This window comes from Cheilinus undulatus, linkage group 16 (genome assembly GCF_018320785.1).
Source record: "Cheilinus undulatus linkage group 16, ASM1832078v1, whole genome shotgun sequence".
Taxonomy (NCBI): domain Eukaryota; kingdom Metazoa; phylum Chordata; class Actinopteri; order Labriformes; family Labridae; genus Cheilinus; species Cheilinus undulatus.
This window is the reverse complement of record NC_054880.1, coordinates 8,926,892-8,948,420: the sequence shown is the minus strand read 5'-3', so window position 1 is coordinate 8,948,420 and position 21,529 is coordinate 8,926,892.

The window sequence follows — 21,529 nt, the reverse complement described above, 5'->3', positions numbered from 1 at the left end:
ATTTTTCTAAAAACCTGATCCCTCACATTTTCGCTGAATATCTGATGTGGCTGCCTGGATAATCCCATGTGAGGGATTAGCATGACACCTGACCCAGACAGACAGAGAAACCGAAGATGAAGAGCAGCTCCTTCCCGCCTGCTGAGACCAGACACCTTTCCACCTTTCCTTCTGTGTTACTCTGATCATATCTCATGTGAGGAAGCAGGAAAGGCTGCGGCATTTGAATTTATGTAGCAGATATCAGAAACAGCTCCCCGGCATTATGCAAGAGTATCATCACTTTTTCATTTTCACTCATAAAACACAGTTTGTGTCTGGTTTAGGCATAAAATACAGCATGGAAATGTGATGTCCTGGTTCTAAATCTGCATGTCTTCCATTTCTTTTCCTTATTCCTCACTCTATGTCTACTGTAGAAAATCCCACAAAGGAGAAAATGCTAAAAAATAGTGAATTTTCTTTTGTGTAAAAGCCTCAGAGCTGAGGAGAGCATCATTGTGCCGTGCAGATAAAAATCAAAGGAGTCAGCGTTCAGCTGCACCGCTCTGATATCACTGCTTTGATGAATTGTAGGTCAAAACACATCCAGACATCCAGGTGTAATAAAGATTTCAGAGTCATAATCCCAATACACAGCTATCTGAGAGCAGGTCGAAGTGACCAATAGTGCTGGATGATTAATTGAGTTGCAATTTCAGTCTTGTTTCAATGATCATGTAAACCAACGGTTCTCAACGACCCCCCTGGGGGTAGAGATACTGAGAGGGGGGTCGCCAGATGCCTTGAAAATCTATGCCTTAAATAGTTGAATGTAAAATAAAAACATGGTGGTTTGGTTAGATTTATGCTGAAATCAAAGTAATGTTAAAAAAATCTGAACACAGGCCTGCCGACAGATTTGGCTGGGTCGCTGACAAACCCAAAGATTGGCCCACTCCAGTTATGATTTGTGCCAGTACCAATGTGTTTTAACAGTAGCATTGGTGCTAACATCCTTACAGTTACTTCCTTTTTGGAGCTGAAAAATCTCTCTCTCTCTCTCTATCTATCTATCTATATATTATATATATTTACATATATTCGAACGTAAAAAGTATTTATTTGTTAGCACTTTAATTTGCCACTTTTAATCGATTTTACGCAATCAGGACCAATTTTTGTCACTTTACGCCAGTCTTGCCAAAAATTAACCTGTTTTCATCACTTTGTCCCAGCAGATTTTACCTATTTAAAACCACTTCACCACCTTTTCTGTCCACTTCTTCCACCTCCAAGCCATTTTTGTCACTTTTAAACCACTACTTATTCTGCCTGTTTTTGCCACTTCTAAACCAATAATTACAACTTTCTGCCTATTGCTGCCTCTGTTGACCCATTATTGCCACTATTAACCACTTTCACCACTTTTTTGGCCAATTTTGATCATTTTATCCACAATCTCCTACTTCTTATGCCAATTTTTGCCAATTTAACCCATTTTCCCTACTTTTTAAATCCCATTTCATTTAAAGTCACTTTAAGGCCAATATAGCTGCTGTTGGACCCTTCACACTTTTTATTTCAGTTTAACCCATTTTTGCCACTTTTACAAAGTTTTTGCCACTTTTAACCCATTCCTGCAACTTTAAAGTCCTATTTCTCTCATTTAAAAAAAAATCATTTCAGCCATTTTAACTCATATTAATTCTGTTTAGAGGAAAAGGGATTAAAATTTTAAAGAGGGCTGTATATTATGGCAAAAATTAATAAAAAAAGATAATTGTTGCTTTGGTAAGATTGTTTATTATCCAGGTAAAATGGTAAAATATGGCTATCACAGCTGAACTTTGCAGTGGAAATGGATTATGGGGACTCCACGGGCCCCCAGTTTGGCTGGGTCCCAAAAACTTCGCCCCTTTGGTTCCTCCTTATGGATGGCTTGTCTGCACATGACTGTTCTTGCATTTGCATGGCTGTGTTTAATCCTGGGGGTCTGAAACCTCTATTTTGGGGCTTGTGGGCTGAAAAGGTTGAGCACCCCTGATGTGAACGATAGAATCCAGATTCAGTGATGCTGTGCCACGTTGTCTTTTTGTCCATAGTTTTTCTCATCATGATAGGTTGATGTTTCAGTGTTTCTTGTTATATTTTGACAGAAGATGGGCAGTCATATGCTATCCTGGAAGACTAAAAATACCCACAATATTACTTTGATTACCATAATGAAAAAAGGTTAGTGTGTAATGTGCACAAGATTTTAATACAAACCTTAGAGAGAGCGTCTGTTTCTGGCAGCAGCACCACTACCTGTTTTGGAAGATGTTCTAAAATATTGGCAGAACTCCTGTTGATAATGCATGCCTCATTTGTCAAACAAACCAAAAAAAAAAAAGAAAAAACCTGTAATAAAGAGGGAAAGAGCATGCTCACACTCTAACATCAAGTGATGGCACTGCTCTATGGTCTTCCCTAGTGTCAAACTGTAAACTTTAGCCCCCTGGTTGTAATATGATACACAGTAATGGGAGTTTAAAAACACTTTAATCCTCCTCTCTGGGAATGAAACCATGGTGAGAAATTATCTCAAGTTTATTGTCGTGCAAGTTGCATGCTGCAGCTGCAACATCAGGCCAGATTAGTCCCTTTGATTAGATATGTAGATGAAGATGGTTATTTTAGCTGCTAAAGTATTCTTTGCTAAACTTTCAAGGGCTGTCAGGTTGCACAAGGATCTGGCATGAACAGCCCTTTTCCAGTCCAGTCACAACTTCTCTATTGGACAGAGGTCTGTGCTTTGACTCTGCCAATTCAGAACATTCACTTTGTTGTCTTTAACCATTTCTGTGTAGCTTTCTCTTCATGCTTTGGATTACTGACTTATGGGAACATAAATCTTCTCCTAAGCTGTAGTTCTCTTGCAGACTGAATAAGACTTTCCTATAGTTTAACTCTTTCATTTTATCCTCTACCTTTATGAGCATTCCAGGTCTGGCTGCTGAGAATCATTCCCACAGCATGATGCTGCCACCACCATGCTTTGCAGTGGGGATAGTGTGGTTGTAGTGATGTTAAAGTGTTTGGTGCCAAACATAGCATCTTGTCTGATGGCCAAAAAGCATCAGACAAGAAGTTTCCTCCACCCTCAAAGCTCAACAGGCATGAGTTTGTAACCTCCACATTTCCGTAAAGACACAGTTGACTCTCTAAGCTTTGCTACAGTGATTTCTAATCCTTCATCTGAAAGACTCTCATATTCTGCATTAAAGTCCCAGTGATTTATAGCCGACACCAAAATCTTTCCCCTTAACTTTGCAAAACTTTAAATGTGTCACGAAACTTCTATAATTATAAAAACTGTCTTTGGCATCATGCTTCTTTTGCCAGCTCACATCAACAAATCACAAGCTACCGCTAAATCCTGCAGTACTGAGAGATCTGTTCTTTAAAACTAGGTTGGTAGGGTTGGTAGAGTCTTGTGCATGAATTAGATAACTGCAGTCTTGAGTGTGTGTACATATTTTAAAATTGGCTCTGTCACCCACTGCTCCCATTAAGTCCACACCCATTAGAAGCACGCATACACACTCCTGACATTGTGAATCCTCCACTAAATGACATATGTTACCTCGGCGTGCATTCATTAACTTTGACACTGCAGCATCTTGTCTCTCATTCCACTGGCTCCTTTCCACATCCATCTCCTCCGCCGGCCCTCTGACACCTTCTCTTCCTTTATCTTTTCCTTCCTTTATCTTAAGCTGGGGGAGGACTGGGATAATAATTCAGGCCATCCTAGGCCATCCGGTCCACATGAGCCACTAATTATGTAGGCTAACTGTGTCCTCAGCTCTACATTTGACATTCAAGTTCACTGCAGTTTTTGACCATATGGTGCAGCCCCAATTCATGCAATGCATAAAGCAGGAAATCTGAATTTCTGGTCAGAAACTGAGCTAGAAAAATAGTTCACCTCTGAGTTAGGACAACCTGCTTCATTTCCATCCCTTTGTCTGTTTCCAAACTGATCTGAAGTAAGTTTGAAGCAGTCTTTTCATTAATAAGAGAGTGGCCACGCCCCCATTTGGGTGAACACAGGTCCTGAGATTGAATGGTGGTAGCAATGAGATTAAATGCTTTTGTGTCATGTTTTGTTCACCAAACAATTCAAAGATCACAATTTAAGATATGCCTTTCATCCACAAGGGTCAGACGAGAGTGAAAGAAGATTTCTGTGTCTTTGGGCTGCAGAGAAACTACAGAAAAGTCAAATGTTATAGTTGTAGTCTGCCTGTTAACAGATTCTTCACTCACTGACCCGCAATAATGTTTTCCAAGTTAAGATCCAACTAATTTAGCATGGTTGTAATACACACATAATGCATTTGATGTCAGTTTGGGACCTCTCCAGTCACAGTAGGGGGAATTTGTCCAATGCAGTACATGGATTAAAGAGTAGGCTACTTTTAGGTGGATGTTCCTACAAGCTGGATAGCCAGCCTGTGAATTGTAATGAAAAATAAATGATAATGCAAGGCTTGTCAGATGCCATTCAAAGTGCTTTTTCAGGGGAGGGTTGAGGTATCTGATTGGCTTCTGCCCACTGAAAGTTGTTATCATGTCAGAGTTAGGTTGCACCTGTTTCATTTGGTGCTTTTTTAGCTTAACCTTGTGAATGCTATAGCTGGCCTCTTTTAGGACATGGTGTTGTTTGTTGATAACTATCAGATCTCTCCCCTACTAAAATCACTTGTCCCTATTTCAAATTCAAGTGAATAGTTGTGAATTGTCAGGTTATTGTACTGAAAAATGCCCCATTCAAAAGTGCAATCATTTCAGCACCACAGTGACTGGACAGCTCCTCTGCTCTCAGGAGCTTGTTTTTGTATACTTTCACTATCATTGGCTCTAACAGCTTTCTCTTTGACCTTTTTTACTTTGCAAATACTGAAGCCTGGGTCACACTAGCGATGTCCAGCTCTGACCTGATGGTCAGGAGGACTTTTTCAAAATAAGATAATTAAAACATTAAAAAATATATTCAATGCATTAGCCAGCAGGTTGGTACAGAAGATAAAGAGAAAAACCTGACTTGTTGACACAGTATTTAAAAAAATCATACAGAGAAAATATTGTTTATTTCTGGTTATCAACTTACAAATTTGTCTTGAAAATTGAATGAAACGCTCATGATAAAATCGAGATCTGGCCATAAAAAAATTATATATTTTTTTTTCTATATCTCCCACCCCTAACCACAAAAAAGATAAGTATAGAAAAAAAGTTACATCTATAGTTTGAAAGCTTGAAAAGCTATCCTGAACAACAAATAAAATGAATCACTAAAGATTGTGGGATACGTAGTTCCTTCATCCTCAAACAGAAATTTGTACATAGTCTTGTAAATGTGTCTTTTTCTTTGTTTTCAAACATCACCAAATCAAACCTTGCATGGTAATGGGTATTGAGGTAGCTGCATGGTTTGCTTCGTTCATGCATTCCAAGTGTTGACATCAACTTTTTGCATGATGTCTTTTTGGGATTTGAAAGGCAAATTTTATCCCTTAAAAAAAAAGTGTGCTGGCACTGTTGATCTCCATAGCCTAGGTTAAATGTTTTTTACACACTGAGTCAAATTTTTGATGCCTTTTTCTGGCATCAAAAATGTAAACCAATTTTTTTCAAAGTCATATATGTGCATAAATATGTGTGCATGTATACAAGCACAGGAGCATAATAGCTTGCACTGGAGCTACTATAACAGGGTTTTCAAACTCAAGGCCTGTGGACCAAATGCTGCCCACAAGATCATATCATATTTCTATTACAACTGGCCCACCAGTCTGAGATAATGTCTTTGTTTAGTCATAAAAATCTGAAAAAAAGTAAAAATATTTAGATAAAAAATCAGGAAAGTGGTAAAAGTGATTTAATTGTGTTTTCATGTCATATTTTCAATTTTGCATCTCAAAATTATGACTCAAACTTAGAATTTTGAATTTCTATTTTATAGTTTGACCTTTTTGACTCATAATTTTGATATTTTATATCATTTTATGACCTTTAAGATACACAATTTTACATTTTGAGACATATGTTGACCTTTTTAACTCATTATTTTGAGTTTTAAGTCATATTTTGACCTTTCAGATCTTAACTTCAGCTTTTTAATTCCATATTTGACCTTTTAGACTTACAATTTAATATTTCAACTCATATTTTAAACTTTTAAACTCATGGTTTCTAATTTACTTTATATTTTTACCTTTTAAATTCATGGTTTGGACTTTCTCAGATATTTGCATTTCTAAAAACATTATTTTGCTACTTCAGTTTTGTGTTTTGACCTCTTGAACTATAAGGTTGACTTTTTATCTCAGATTTTTAACCCTTTAAACTAATCATTTTGACTTATTTCAAAGTGATTTACTGTACAATCAATGCTTAGGTGTTTTTTTTTTTTTTTTAACTTTTATTTCTGGTGAAAATGGGTTGACAGTTTATGGTCTGATTTTAACCCTCTCAGGCTCTCAGGTTAGACATAAATCCAGAGTCTGGCTCCTGCTGTGATTGAGTTTGACACCCCTGCACAATAACTACCTTACACCACTGATCTGGATGGATTGCTCTCATCCATATAGGAGCTGCTGCTGAGTGGCTTCAAGAGCCCCCTTCTGTCATGAAATGGCCGATGCCACTTAAGCTTCATCCAACATTTTCTTTAGGCTTTGGCTCAAAAACACAGCTTTCAACATGCCATGATAGCTCTCATTGCTATGATTTGATTTATCCGCAGTTAACTGTGTAGTCCAGGCTACTAAGTGTGAAGTAACCTAGTCCCTTACTGGCAAACATTTTAAAGCATTTTAATGTGTCTTTGGCCAAGCCATTTCACTTTCCTATCCTCTCTATTTGCTCCACCTTTCCTTTTCTCATGATTGCCCATTGCTTCAGGTTGTAGTGTTATCAATAGCAGCTGAGTAGCGGCCAGTAGACCATTGCTATGTGAGTCATGAGGGATGCTATGACTGAAACACTTTAACTCACTAAACATAATAACCCAACCACAAGCGTCACACTCACATATGATGACGCGTGAAATCAGAGAGGTTTATTCACTCATTCATGATTTCATGCTGACTGCTCATGATGGTCCAAATAGACCCTCAGACCACTGGGAAGTCTCCCAGTATATCCGACATATGATCCATGCCTGTCTTAAGCCACCATCTTCAAATAGCTCCATCCTTCACACTTTTCTATCTCTCCTCTTGTGCTTTTTTCTACGCTTTGGCTTGCATTTCCATTTCTCTTTGCCCCCTTTCCCCCTCTTCAATCCCCCTTCCTTCCTCCTATCTCTCCTTCCCTATATCCTCCTCCTCCGACGCCAATCGCTCCTGATCTGACACTGTAGGCGGCTGATCCACTTAGTTTCCCCTCCACGCTGTTGACACAGGCCCGAGTGCTGCATCAGATATGCTGAAGGAGAATGGGTGACTGTGTGAGAGAGAGAGGGAGAGGGGTGGGACAGAAGGGGGAGGAGGAAGAGGGGGAGTCATGTCCAAGCGTGATGAAACACACCTAGGGATGAATGCGAGTCCATTCATCTCCTTGTTCTCGGGCATCCATTCACAGAGTCTGATGGAGCGTGCCGATAAAAAAGAGAAGGGAGGGGGGAAAGAAGTCTGCAGATATGAACGGGGCGACGGAGAGAGGGAGGGGGCGAAGGAATGAGGAAGAGGGGGAAGAGAGGAGATGGATAAAAAGGAGGGGGCAGAGATATGGAGGAATGACTGAGTGGAGCAATAAAGAAGGAGAAATATTACTCAAATAGAACAGAAGAGAAGGAAAGAGGGTTAAGAGGAGGGAGGATTAAAGAGGAACTAGAATAAATGGCAATAATGTGAAAATACAACAAACTGAACCGAGGTTAAGATACAAAATGAGAAATAATGAAAAGAAACAGTAGGAACAGGGACAAAGGAAGAGAAATAACAAAGGATGCTAAGCTGCAAATGATGGAACAAAAGCAAAGCTGTCAGCAGGAAAGAAATAAGAAAATAAGAAGGAACAGAAAATAAAATTAACCGACAGGAAAATGAAGAAGAAAATTACGTTTGGACGACAAGCTTGAAGGGATATGAGGGCACAGGAAGTAAGTTTAGAGTCAAAATGAGACTGGAAGTAAAGATAGAGAATGGAAAGGCCCCAAGTCTCGGTCTTAGGGCCTCATTTTTTCCATTTGTATCAACAATCTATGTGATAACCTGTCAAATGCCTTGTATTGTTTATATGCAGATGACACCATTGTTTACCTTTGAATTTTGGTTTCCAAAATGAAGGGTTAACTTAGGCTCTTCTTCAAAACCAAACCAAAAGCCCCTGTTCCTTGTGTTCTTATGACATTTTCCATCTACCTGTTCCTCGTTTTAGGACTGAGTTGAGAAAAAGAGAGTTGATCTTTGCCGCCCCTTCTGCCTGGTATACTGTGTCTTTAGTGATAGACGGTGTGAGACCACTGTACGGTGCCTTGTGTTTGACACTTGGGTCTTTATCTGAAGGACAGAAAGGAAAACAAGGAATTAGAGGGTAAGAAATGAAGAGAAAATGAAGAGAAATTTGAGGACAGATGTCTGGATAATGAAGTTTTGCAACACCATCATCACCGTTTTGAACACATACGTTATGTCAAAGAGAGAGGCTAAACTGATGTCGCCATTAATGTAGCAGAGAGAGCTGTGAGAGACAACAGCACAGTCTAACTCCAACTCTTAAAAGCAGCTAGCTAACAAAACGATTGTCACGTGTTTGAGCCAGTGTAAATAACACATTTATAAGACTATGTACAATAACATGAAGCACAGCAATGAGGTAAAACGCGAACTTTTATCGCCAAGTTTGATATTTGTAATAACAGCAACATACAGCGAGTGTGCCCAGCATCTCTGCTGGTCCATCTGGGGCTTAAACACAGGCTGTGAGCCCAGCACCGTTGTTTTTAAACTGATGTATCACTTAGATCAGGGGTCATCAAGTACGTTTGCACACTTTTTAATCACTTTTTTGCAACTTTCTTGCTAATTATTGCCCCTGTGTGCCTCTCTTTAACACCTTTTCACTACTGTGCCAGGCTATTTTTTGCTATTTTTCTGCCCCTTTTCACCCTTTTGAATAATTTAACCTAATTTTTGCCATTCTTTAACCCTTTTAAACCACTTTTCCTACACGTTTTATCCTCTTTGAGCTACTCTTTTATCTATTTTTGCCACTTTTCTTATATTTTTTGCCATTTTTTATCCCATTTAAATGTTTTTTTTGCATTTTTTTTGCCACTTTTTACCCATTTTTTCCATTTTTTCTTTCCCCTTTTTCCTCATTTACCTCTTTTTTTGCAACATTTCAACCTCTTTTCACTACAATTCCTGTCAATTTTTTCTCCCTTTGTGCCACTCTACATCCCACTTTACCACTTATCACCCATTTTTGCCACTCTTTAACTCCTTTTCACCACTTTTTCTGTCCTTTCTTGCAACCTTTCTGCCAACTTTAACTCTATTTAAAATTGTCCTTACTAATAATGGCTGGTAAGTAAATTTCTATAAAGAACAATAAAATGTGAAGTCATTCTAAAACTATTTCAATATTAATCATTTTGAGGTAGATTTAACAAGCCAACAACATCTTCTTTTCTTCTTTTTATGAATTTAGTGACCTTCTGGGGGCCAGACAGAAAGCTCTGGGGGACCTGATATGGGCCCCAGGCCACCAGTTGATGATCATTGGCTTAAATCAATGATACATGTGCTATTTCTGAATAGATTTTTACAGTAGACATCCACAGTTGTATTTCTGTTTGAGCACTTTTATTGTAAAGCCCCACATCATGAAGTATGATGTTTTAAATAGCAGCTGGACACACCTCAGCAGGGGAGAAATGAATCTAAAAAAGTACAGTTACAGAGAGGTGAAAACAGATAACCTATTAAATCATCGCTCTGTGATCTAATGATTTAATTTTACCTCCCAGCCCTAGGATAGATTTGATCCTACCTGAAACTTCCCCAATGCATTTGTGCGCATTACCAATGGCTAGCTAGCAGGTTGATGCTAAACAGCTGATAAACCTCTTGTAGAATTTCATTTTCATTATTTATCATTATTAACATTACTAAATAATAATTATTATTTTTAACATTATTTAATTACTTCTGACCTGTATTGGTCTGGTCTAAGATTTATCTAAGATTTATCTTTTGCTGTCATTTGTTTTTATTATTTCCGGTCTGTTTTTAATGAAGCACTTTGGGCTGTATGCTATAATGCAGTGGTTTTCAAACTTTTTTCGCACAAGGCACACCTAAGGTTAAGCCAAAATCTCAAGGAACACCATATTTAAATCAATACAAAATAGACTTTATAAATAATGTTACAGTCAAGGTGGCCTATAAGGGGGGATAAAGGGGAGAGCTCTCTGGGGCCCAGCCAACTGGGGGATCATGGAGATGGCTAAAGTGGGCAAAAATGGAAAAACAAAGTCAGAAATGGGTGAAAATTGGTAAGAAAGTGGCCAAACAATGGGTTAAAATTGGCAAAAACTTGTTGAAAGTGTCAAAATAGTGGCAAAAATGGGTTGCAAGTGTCCTACAAGGGTTAAATGTTGTAAAAAGATGGTAAAAGGGGTTAAAAGTAATCAAAGAAAAAGCAAAATTGGGCAATAAAGTGGTCAAAAAAAGGCAAAAGTGGGCAAAAACTGGCAGAAAGGTGACAAAATAGATCACAAGTCGCAGAAAAGCAGCAAAAGGGTTAAAGTTGCTAAAAAGAAGTAAAATGGGGTTAAAGTGATGGAAAGAAATGGCAAAAAAACGGCCAAACAATAGAAAAAAACTAGGTGAAAAGTGACAAAAAGGTGGCAAAAATTGGTCAAAAGTAGTTACAAGAAGTGGCAAAAATGCTAAAAAAGCAGCAAAATGGTTTAAGTTGTCAGAAGAAGAAGCAAAAATAAGTAGAAATATTGGTTAACTTAGTTAAAAATAGCATGAATTAATAATTTCAACACCAATTTCAACCCAATAATAGCTTGCCAGGGTGCTAGCACCAATGCTACTGATCCAACACACACTGACATCATCGATAAATCCCAACTGGTCCCATTCTCTGGGGTTTTTCAGGGGTCCAGCCTGATCTGTGGGCGGGCCTGGTTACAGTACTTGCCATAAAGTTGTAGTAATAATGTGTTGTACGAATTCTCACGGCACACCAAGACTTGCCTTAAGACACATTAGTGTATGAGAACCACTGCTATAATGTATGAAAAGTGCTATATAAATAGAGATGACTTGAGTTAAATCTCCATGTCTGATGATAAAAATATCATCCCTTTAATATCATGCATCTTTGGAAAGGGGAAATTAGCACAAAAGGAAACAGAAAAATGCAAAAGAAAAAGTGAGTTTTGAAGTTGGTTTCAATTAAATATTAGAAGGAGAAAATCTAAATGTAAGATGAGGGAAGGAAGGGGAAAATAAGTTATAAACCAGAAACAAAAGTATGAAGAAAGGAAATATAGGGCGAGAGGAAAAGTTGTGGAGGAAAGGCGTTTTAGATGAAAGAAGGGCAGAGAGGACGAGAAGTGAGGTGTGGAGAGGGAACGGAAAGATGAATGAAAAATCACTGAGAAGTGTAATAAGATGCCAAAAAAAGTCTAAGCAATCAGGAAGTAGGAGAAGAAAGAAAAGTAAAGCGTGGACGGACTAAAAAAAAAAGGCTTCAGCTAAGAGAAAGGAAAGTAGATGAAGGAGAAGGAGATCTAAAACTTGAAGGGGAAACAGAGAGAGAGAGGAGAAGGAGAGTGGGATAAAGTCAAAGGGCAGATCAGAAAGACATGAGGGAAAAACAAGGAGAGTCACCTACGGGCAATTTAGAGTCACCAAGTAACCTAATGAGCATGTCTTTAGTGGTGGGAGGAGTTAATTTTGACAGCTATTTTAAATTTCAGTCTCAGTCTTAGTCGTTAGTTTAAATGTCTTTTAGTTTCAGTCACATTTAGTCAAAGAAAACTCAAAAACATTTTAGTCTAACTTTAGTCCATAAAGAGTACTCACATTTTAGTTTGACCTTTTAGTCCAAGCATTTTTTGTCTTCCCTAAATCTGGAACCAAATGTTGGTAGTGTGTTCTTTTTCACCCTGTCTAACCTGGGGTCCCTGCTTTCTACAGCTGAGAGGCAGAATAGATATAGATTTACTCACAGTGGAGAAATATCATGGATATTGAATCTCATACTAAAACTCTGGCTAGTCTTAGTCTAGTATTTGTCATGAAAAATGTGTCAATGAACATTTTTAGACCATTTTAGTCGACAAAATTAACCCTGCTTGACTAAGTTTGACTAAGTTTTGAAGTTTTGTAGTGTTTTTTGGGGTCTTTTTCTTAAATAAATACATTTTGTTAGATCTGCATTCGCTTCCTTTTCTGTTGTTTTTTTTACCTTGAACCAAGATACGAAGGAGGTTAAGAAGAAAACAAAGCAGAAGGAGAAAGAGAGAAGGGAGACGCAGAGTACAAAAGGATCAAGGACATCTTTATTTTCCCTGAGGGGCATTCTGCTTCACAGCTAACATTACCACACAAAACATTTCACAATATAGGAATGAAGAATGAATGCAGAACATCAGGGAGAAAGAAGAAAAGCAATAAACAAATATTGTTCTGAGATACTGAAAAGGCCAGTGGCATTGAGGAGAGGATTTTTCAGTCTGTCCTATACGTGTCAGAAATATCTACGTCCAGACGGGAACAAGAACTCCTTGAAAAGTGGATGGTTGGGTTCATCCATGATCAGCTGGGCCTTGTTTCCTGAGGCACAGGTCACTCAAAGCAGTGCCTGAGATTTGACTGTACGTTTTAACTCAGCAAACTGTTTGTGTTTCTTTTCATTTGATAACGTGAACCATAAAAGCTAAAAAACAAGAATTTAAGAAATGATTTGATATTACACTGACAATAAAATTGTACAACTTGTGATAAAAACTAGGTTGATTATCTTGCAGACAGCACCCACCTGAGGCTTAAAGTTCAGCGATTGGCGCCCTCGTATTTGTACTGCTCCATTTAGCCTCTTTCCTTAGCCTCAGCTCAAAGTAGACTCAGGCCACATGGAGAGGAAAACGATTTATTTCCATTTCCGTAAACACAGCATCTTATAAAGAAATGTCCACATAGTCATGAAACCATTCAAAACAACTGAAAATGCTGTAGTTTATATGCCAGGCATGTAAGTGGCGCTGTAGCTCTGAGAAGAAGATTATGTTACAACCACTCCCAAAACTTTGTTCTTACCAAAAACGTTCTCCTGTGGCATTAGATTTGTTCACTCTGAGATCCGGTTTCAAAAAGTAGCATTTTGGGGCTCTTAAACTTGTCTCTGTCTGGATGGCCCCTCAAAGCAAAACAGAGTGGCACTTCTAGCACATTCCTGGGACAGACCAGAGAATGTGCTGTGGAACTGCAAAGACTGACTTAAAAGCAAGGGATCTGCTTCATGTGTCATCACTGCAGAGACAGAGTATGTGGAATTATAGGGTCCATCGTTGAGTCCCCATCATTGGAAGAAAATCCCTCAAAGCATTCCAAAGACATGGCATTATGTGAATTTTCTGGAGAGCAAGTGATGAACACTAGGCCCAATGACCTTGACCTTTGACCTACAAAATCTTATCAGTTTCTTCCTGGGTCATGTTGGACCTTAGTGCAAAGTTTGATGGAAATCCGTTCAAACATTCTGGAGATATTGAGTTCAAAAGAGGACACACAAACAGATGGACAACTTGAAAACAGAATGCTTCCAGCATATAAGGCATTAAAAAGAAACAGGAAGTGAGGGGTCAGGATAAATTAGCCAGAAAATATTACATTGCGTGAGAGAAATGAATGACAAAAAGAGAAATATTAGATAAACTGAAGCTAAAAGGCTTATGAGATGTAAAGAAGAAAGGTCACAAGACTGAGCGAACAGAGAAGAAAATAAGGAAGAAAAGTGCAAAGGAAGGAGGACACATCAGTGATGAAGGAGAAAAAAGGATGGAAAATAAAAATATTAAGGAGAAAAAGAAGCTAGAGAAGGGCAGAAAGTGAGCAAAAGGAAAAAAAATGTTCAAAAGAAATCAGAGGAATAGTAAGAAAGGAAACAAAACAGACAGTTTAGAGAAGAAAATAAGGACTAAAAGTCAAAAGGGCTGGATGTGAAAAGGTTTAAGAGAGAAATAAAGAAATGAAGAAATGGAAGAAGTAGTAGTCAGATGAGGATTAAAGGTAAGGAAACAAGGATTAGAAAGAAAAAGTGGATAAATGAGAGAAATGTTGTGAAAGAAAGGAGAAAATATTAATAGAAGGGTGCAGGGTTATAAGAAAAGACATCACAATAGAAGCAGAAAATAATGAAGAAAAGTCCAAATGTCAGTGCCAAAATGAAGCAGAAGAAAAAATGAAAAGAAATTAACATTAGGGGCTGAATGACAGGAGGAGATTAGGTTCAAAGAGAGTCAGTAAACAAAATGAGAGCGGGATAAAAGTGGAGTCGATCCTGAAAAACGACCCAAAATGGCTGAAGTCACTGAGCCTGCTGCAGCCCTCCAGTAGAGATGATGTCACTCTCACAAACACAAAAACACACACTCATGACAGAGAGTGTGTTTCAACAACACTCGGGGATTATGTGAATGAAACGGAGTATCAGACGGCTTAGTGTCACAATTAAAAGGGGTGTGAATGTGGAGAGAGAGAGACGGGGGGAGGGGAGGGGAGGGGGGGGGCGAGCGAGGACATCACACAGAGAAACAACCAGCGTCCGTCTCTGCTTCGTCACTAAACTGTAATGGATTATGGGAAATAATGACACATGACGACCTGCACCGCTGTGTTCAAACACACGAGTGGCCTCCTTCACTTCCTTCCCTTATTTCCTCTCCTTCTCCCTCATCCTCCACTCTCTCATTTAACACATGATGCTAACAGCCTCAAAACTGTTCAAACCTGCTGAACATCAAGGAACATCACAGGTACATCGCTAACAAGCTGGCAGATGCTGCTAGAACCTGCTGGCTTACAGTTAGCTGAATATGATTTTACAATCTGGTGACAGGTCTGAGCAGACTCATGCAGGGCAGACTGAATGTCGTTTGCATAGATTTGGACATTTTTCTACTAAAAACAGTGATTGCAACTTTCCAAAACATTTCCTAGCATGACAAAAGACACAAGTAGTCAGACAACAAGAGAAAAAAAAATCCCTTTGACAAGAAAAAATGCAGTCCCATGATAACAAAACAGCAACTGAATGATTTATCCAGTGGCCTATGTCGCCTTGAGATCTGCACATTGGACTTTGTTCCCCTAAACTCTTGTTAGCAGTGAAATTTCCTCTTCAGTTGTACAACACAGTTTTGGTTCCCAACACACTCTCTGCAAACTTTTTTAGGGTGCTTTCACACAAGGCCCAGTTCTTTCAAACCATGCCGCGACGTGATTTGGGCGGTGTCTGGGCCCACTTGCGTATGTACTCAATCTGAAACAGCAGGTGGCGGTATGCGCATAGCTGATTTACAAAACCGCCAAGGAGGAGAAAGAAGAAGACGCTACCTTGGCAACCACTCAGGGCGTGACCTGAGTGAAGATTGTTTTTGCTTTAACCCTGCAATAAAGTCCATCCTGCTACCATGGAGGATTTAAAATCCCTTTTTAAGATGCCAGCAACATTGTTCTTCCTACCTGCATGTCTACGTGCAGCTCAGAGGATAAAATGGGCTCGCACTGAGCAGATACAGCAGTTTTTGAGGTGACTGGAGACTTTTATTGCCTTTGCATCTCCTCTCACTGACTCCAACTTGTGTTCATCCATAAGGTGAGTCACAACAGACCGTTTATTGACTGGATTTTAATGATTTCTGCCTTTTATTAAGGAAAAATGTGAACAAACTGTCTTGCTTTGAAAAGAAGTTGAGTTTTTACAATGACGTCATAAAGCTGATGCGACACTCTGTCCCGTATCTGGGCACGGCTGCATTCACATCTCATCCAAACCATGCCAGAGTCCACATGAATCATGCCCTAGACCACGTCCCTGAGTGGGCCCTGGCCCAGTGCCCGGGCACGTTTGGTTTGCATTCAAGCTAACAAACCGGACTTTGGGCTCAAATGCACTCAGATCTGAGACCAGGCTCCTGCAGTGAAAGCAACCTTAGTGATCTCAAGAGACAGCATCCTAAACAGTCATATGCTTTATAAAGATGTGCCTTATGAATGCTAAAAAAAAATACCTAAATATTAATGTTAATGATATTTTTAGAAGTGCAGAAAATGAAATTTTTTTTTTCATAAAAATAGATCAGAAAATCTATATTTTGTGTTTAAATATTCCGGGGAAAGACCTAAAGCACCCTTATAATAAGTGGTGCTAACAATAAAATAAACAAAATTTTTCATGCATTGATCAAGAGATTGTTGCTGAAGGCAACGAAAAAAGGGGAAAGTGATTTGTAAACACAGCATTGTTGCATTTAAAAATTTAACACGGAAACACAATAGGTTAATCTGGGCTGTAACTCACATATTCGTCTTAAAGGGGACATATTTTCCACTTTTTGGATTAGTTTATTTTGGTCCCAGAGGTCCCCAAAACATGCCTGTGAAGTCTGTTGCTGAAAAAAACCCTCCATTATTTGGATTTTTGCATGTCTAAAAACCCCTCTGTTTCAGCCCTGCTCAGAACAAGCTGTTTCTGTGTCTTTAAATGTTAATGAGCTGTCTGACTCCGCCCCTGACTACACCTCTCTCAGAAAATGGATGTGGCTTTCCTGATCCTCCGAATCAGGAGAGGAGGGCGGAACATTCTTCCAAGCGGGGAGGGCCAACTGAACCTGGGGGTGGGGCTAACTCTCCACATGACATCACGAGGGGAAAATCTGAGAATAGCTTGTTTCAGCACACATTTTCTGAAAGGTGGAGACAGAGAGGGTGGGGAGGGGGGATTTTTCTGGTACTTGAGGGGATTGTTGACAGGCCAGGGGCACATATCTTTGTTAGAAAAGCCTGAGAAAGTGATTTTTGCATAACATGTTCCCTTTAAACACCAAAATGAAAAAAAAAAAGTATAACAATATTTTTCCATATCGCCCACCCTTGGGTGACGTATGAAAGCCTCTGCATGAGTTTAAGGCAACACAAATCTGCAGCATAGATTCAATAAAGATGAGATCAAGCACCACAACACAACAACACAGAAAGGACAATGACAGACAGATATTCAAAGATAAGGAGTGAACATGGCACCAGTGCTGTAAAAATACATTCATCATGCACTTTACCTACTTCATTTTTTAGAGACAATTGTATTCTGTGGTTTATCGGGTATAATGACGTATTATTGTTTAATAGTCCTGCAACAAATCACTTATCACAGATTCAATGTTTTGAGGCCCCTTCCAAAATGAGATGGTTCATCTCAAGGAGCCATCCAGTATTAAAGTTACATAAAGTTACATAAGGATACTGTATGATGACTTACTTAGTGATTCCCACCCCTACTCTATTTTTCAAAAACATCCACAAAGCAATCCCTCTTTTAGAGACATTTATGGAGGGTAATGCCAGTGTAAGGAACCAGAGATGTCAAAATAATCCCTGGTTGCACTGAAAACTATGTTTGCACTCATTAAAGTAAGTCAACAGTGAAAGGGAAATGGGTCTGTTAGCTGAGATGAATGTGTGCAATATGCAGTTTGGTTTTCTTATTATGTCACGCCCTTTCTAACTAACTCTGCTTCCTCTGTTGGATTGTTTATCATCTCAGTAAGGGCACTGTTTGATTGTCTACTCCATTTTATTGATATAGCTGTAATTACACTCCTCTGCAGGTTAAATGGTAACAGTAAAGTTGGAGATGATTATGATGTAAGATTCAGGAGAAAATGTAGCCAAAGTTCCCGTCTCAGACAGCCCGCTCATGTGGGATAGATTATTATGCAGATGTGGAGTATGTAAAGCTCCGACTGTGTCCCTCCCTGCGAGGAAATATTCAACTCAGCTCAGCAGGAAGTCAGTAGTGACGATATTAACTCTCCACCATGAGGGACGGTACACTCCGAGCCTACAGGTGGATCCTACAGTGGAGGGGAGGGCGCTGAAACGCTGACAGCAGCTGCTCTCATAAAGTATACACAACACAGCATGTTCAACAACCTAATCATTCTCTATTTATGTACATATTTAAGAGCGTGTATTCTCCAGTGTCTCATGTGATTACGGTCTCAGTTTGGCTGATATCAAATAGCTAAATCATGCCTTAAAGGTATGCATCATCAAACTCAAAAACCTCCAAATTCCCTCTTTAAAGAAGCAGTGATTTCTTCAGTGAACAGATGTGAATAATACTGTCTGCTCAGTGAAAAATACAGAGAACTCTGCCTGCAGATTCCTCCTCCTGTGGATGTTTCTGCAGATTTTATTCTCCTTTGCAGAAATATTGTAAAAGCATGAATAATGTAAGATGAATGACGGTGCTAATTTGTTTCTGCTGAACTCTGACTCTGCAGCGTGCAGCGCTTGGCATCATCTCGCTGTTTCAACTTTAAGTTGTCAGTTTCATCTGCAGACATGATTTGTCTCTGTCTCGTCTCTGCTGTGACTCTAATTTCCAAGTTTTTCTTTTCCTTTAGTCTTGTTTTTTTTTTTTTTTAAATAATCTTTCTGCAGCTAACGAATGCAATGTTCAAATCGAAGAATGACTTCAGGCTGATGTTAGGACTTTCCTACATTAAATTAACTTTTCAGACAAGCACATAGGAACATTTAGTAAAGGAGGTATGCAGATTAGAGAACAACAAATGAGGACCAATGAACATTTAATGTCTAAATAAGGTAACTGTGTCACCATGAGGAGCTTTAGTGCTCCTCTGCATCGATCCGCCATCCTTCCTAAAGCCCTCATTCACTAAAGGTGGCTGCACCGGCAGCTGTGGAAACCCCAGGGTATGACTCACCTCTAGTTAAGTCCAGAGGCATGTTCAATAGGCCGCCATTCACTCTGAATGCCAGGGTCTTACAGAGACCAAGAGCATCATCACACCTAGGTTATAGTTAATTTGCACTGGTCCAAAATCAGAGCCCATTTGATCATTGTTACATGATAAATTCAAGTGCTTACACTGGGATATGTACAGGTGGACCAAATGTGGGATGCATGAGGACAATGCTTGCTTATTGTTTGGTATTGCTTGGAGACAAACACTAAAGGTAAGCAAAGCAGGGGTAGAAAGAAGTTTTTGGGCACCTGTACATGTTTTGAGTACATTCTGAAATCAACTTCAACTCAGATTCAACTCATACTTCTACTTTAGTTGGTTTTAACCAAAGAAACTGTGCTTTTACTTGAGTACAATACTTTTATACTATTTCCACTTCTGTTGACTACACAGTAGCATGTCACACAGCAAAAACTGGAGCGTTGATATCTCAGTGTTCAATATTTCAGAGTTGATTTTAACTCTTACCCGCAATTTCAATTTCCACATAGGACAACTGCGAAGTGCCACCGGTTCGCTCTGACCCAAGGCGAGCAACCTGGCCCACTGGAAGCGTGACTAGAACGCTGTGCCACGTTGAGAAGCCCTGATCAGCAGGTTGAGATCATGGAAGAACTGATGTAAGACAAAATTGCACTTTGAGTGAAGTTATCCACTGAGTTAGAGTTCCTGCCTGTGACTTTCAGGGTGCTTTCACATCTAGGGATGAGTATTGAAATCTGGTGCTCACATGATACTGGAACATCAGATACCTACTTGACCAAATAACAAGTATTAAAACTTCATGTCAATACTCTGCCACCTCAGTGTGACCCTCTGCCACCGCAAATCTATGTGTTAAGTTACACTGGTTTCCTTCTCTTATTTCATGTTTGACTGGCTTCTTGTAAAGATTTCTTCTGTCTTGACAGCTTTTATTCTTCTTCGATTTTCAACACACTATTTTTATCTTAAAGTATCAATTCAGGCACTGGTATCATTAAAAAAAAAAAAAAAAAAAAAAAAAAAACTACACTCAAACCTATTCACAACTTACCTGTTTGAGTCGAACATAAAAAAAAAACACTTGAGTTTGTTTCCAGAGTTTGTTTAGTTCATTTGCGGTGCTGTGAAAGCTGGCCACAGAACTCTGGTGCAGACCAACAACTGGACCAGGACTTCGATTCACACTCTTGTGCGGTTCATTTGTGGTTAGGACATGAACCAACATCTATCCATCTTATTCAGGAATCATTAAGGTTAAAATCAGCAACCATAGCCAGAGAAATGATGTACTGGAAAAGAAATAAGGGGCTTATCAAGTCAAGAGAAGGCATCTTAGTCCCTCAGAATCAAGACCTGCCTATCAACTCAGATTGTTCCTGAAGATCCGTTGGATTTGTGGTCTTTAACACAGTCTCCACTGGCTATAGTAGCTGAATAACTTTTGAAAAGTGCAGTGCTTCCTCAGGATTGAGGTTGGTTCACGTTCTTGTTGCACCAGAATTTGATTGACAGCTTTCACACCAGCTCAAACTACACTCCCCTAGCTACCTAACTCTGGTAATTTGGTTCGAAACGCCCCAACATTTTGCATGGTGGTGCAAAACTTGATCATCTTACAAACTCGGCCTGACATGGAGTGGTGACAATCTGGACTGTTGACTGTATATAAAAATGGACAGTGCCTCTCAGTCTCCTTCTGTCATGAAGAATTAAAGCAAAAATACCTTTACCCTGGTGGTGTAATTTGGAGCAAAGACAAGAGTTGTCTGGTTAAGAATTGACGCGTTGCCCCTTCTGCCAACCACATCATACATTTATTATACCTAACATCAAAGATCTCCACAGCAGGATATATTACTGTGTGTTTTGTGTTTTCTAGTCCGTGTCTTCCCCTGCTCTACAAGAGTGATGTGAGCGTTTGTCTACAGAGCTGTCAGCCATGATTTTACATCCGTCTTTCTTTTATAAATATCACTCATTAACTATCTCTAACTCTCGTTTACATTAAAAAAAGTCTAAGCTCAGAGGACAAGTCAAAAGTCATCAAACATTTCCTTCTCAATCCATAACTAGTTCCTTTTCCCCTGGTTAAGTTAATGCCTTAATCTTAGATCTACCTGAAGAACTTCCTTATTTTCTTTCATGATAAAAGTTGGTCTGTATCTGAACAGGAAGTCAGTTACCCTCAATGTGATATAGTACCCAAGAAATACCTTAGTTTAAATGGAAATAGAGGGGAATTTCATGTGAAAAGGCACTGAACATTCCCTGGAGTTCAGACAAAAAACATCTTCAAGAAATATAAGGATTTTGGTACATATGTAACTGCTTAATCAGGCCGCCCTCACAAACTGAGTGATGGTGCAAGAAGGAGACTAGTGAGAGAGGCCACCAAGACACCTACTCTGAAGGAGTTGCATGCTTCAGCAGCTGAGATAGGAGAGACTCTGCATGCAAATGTTACCCAGGTTCTTCACCAGTCAAAGCTTT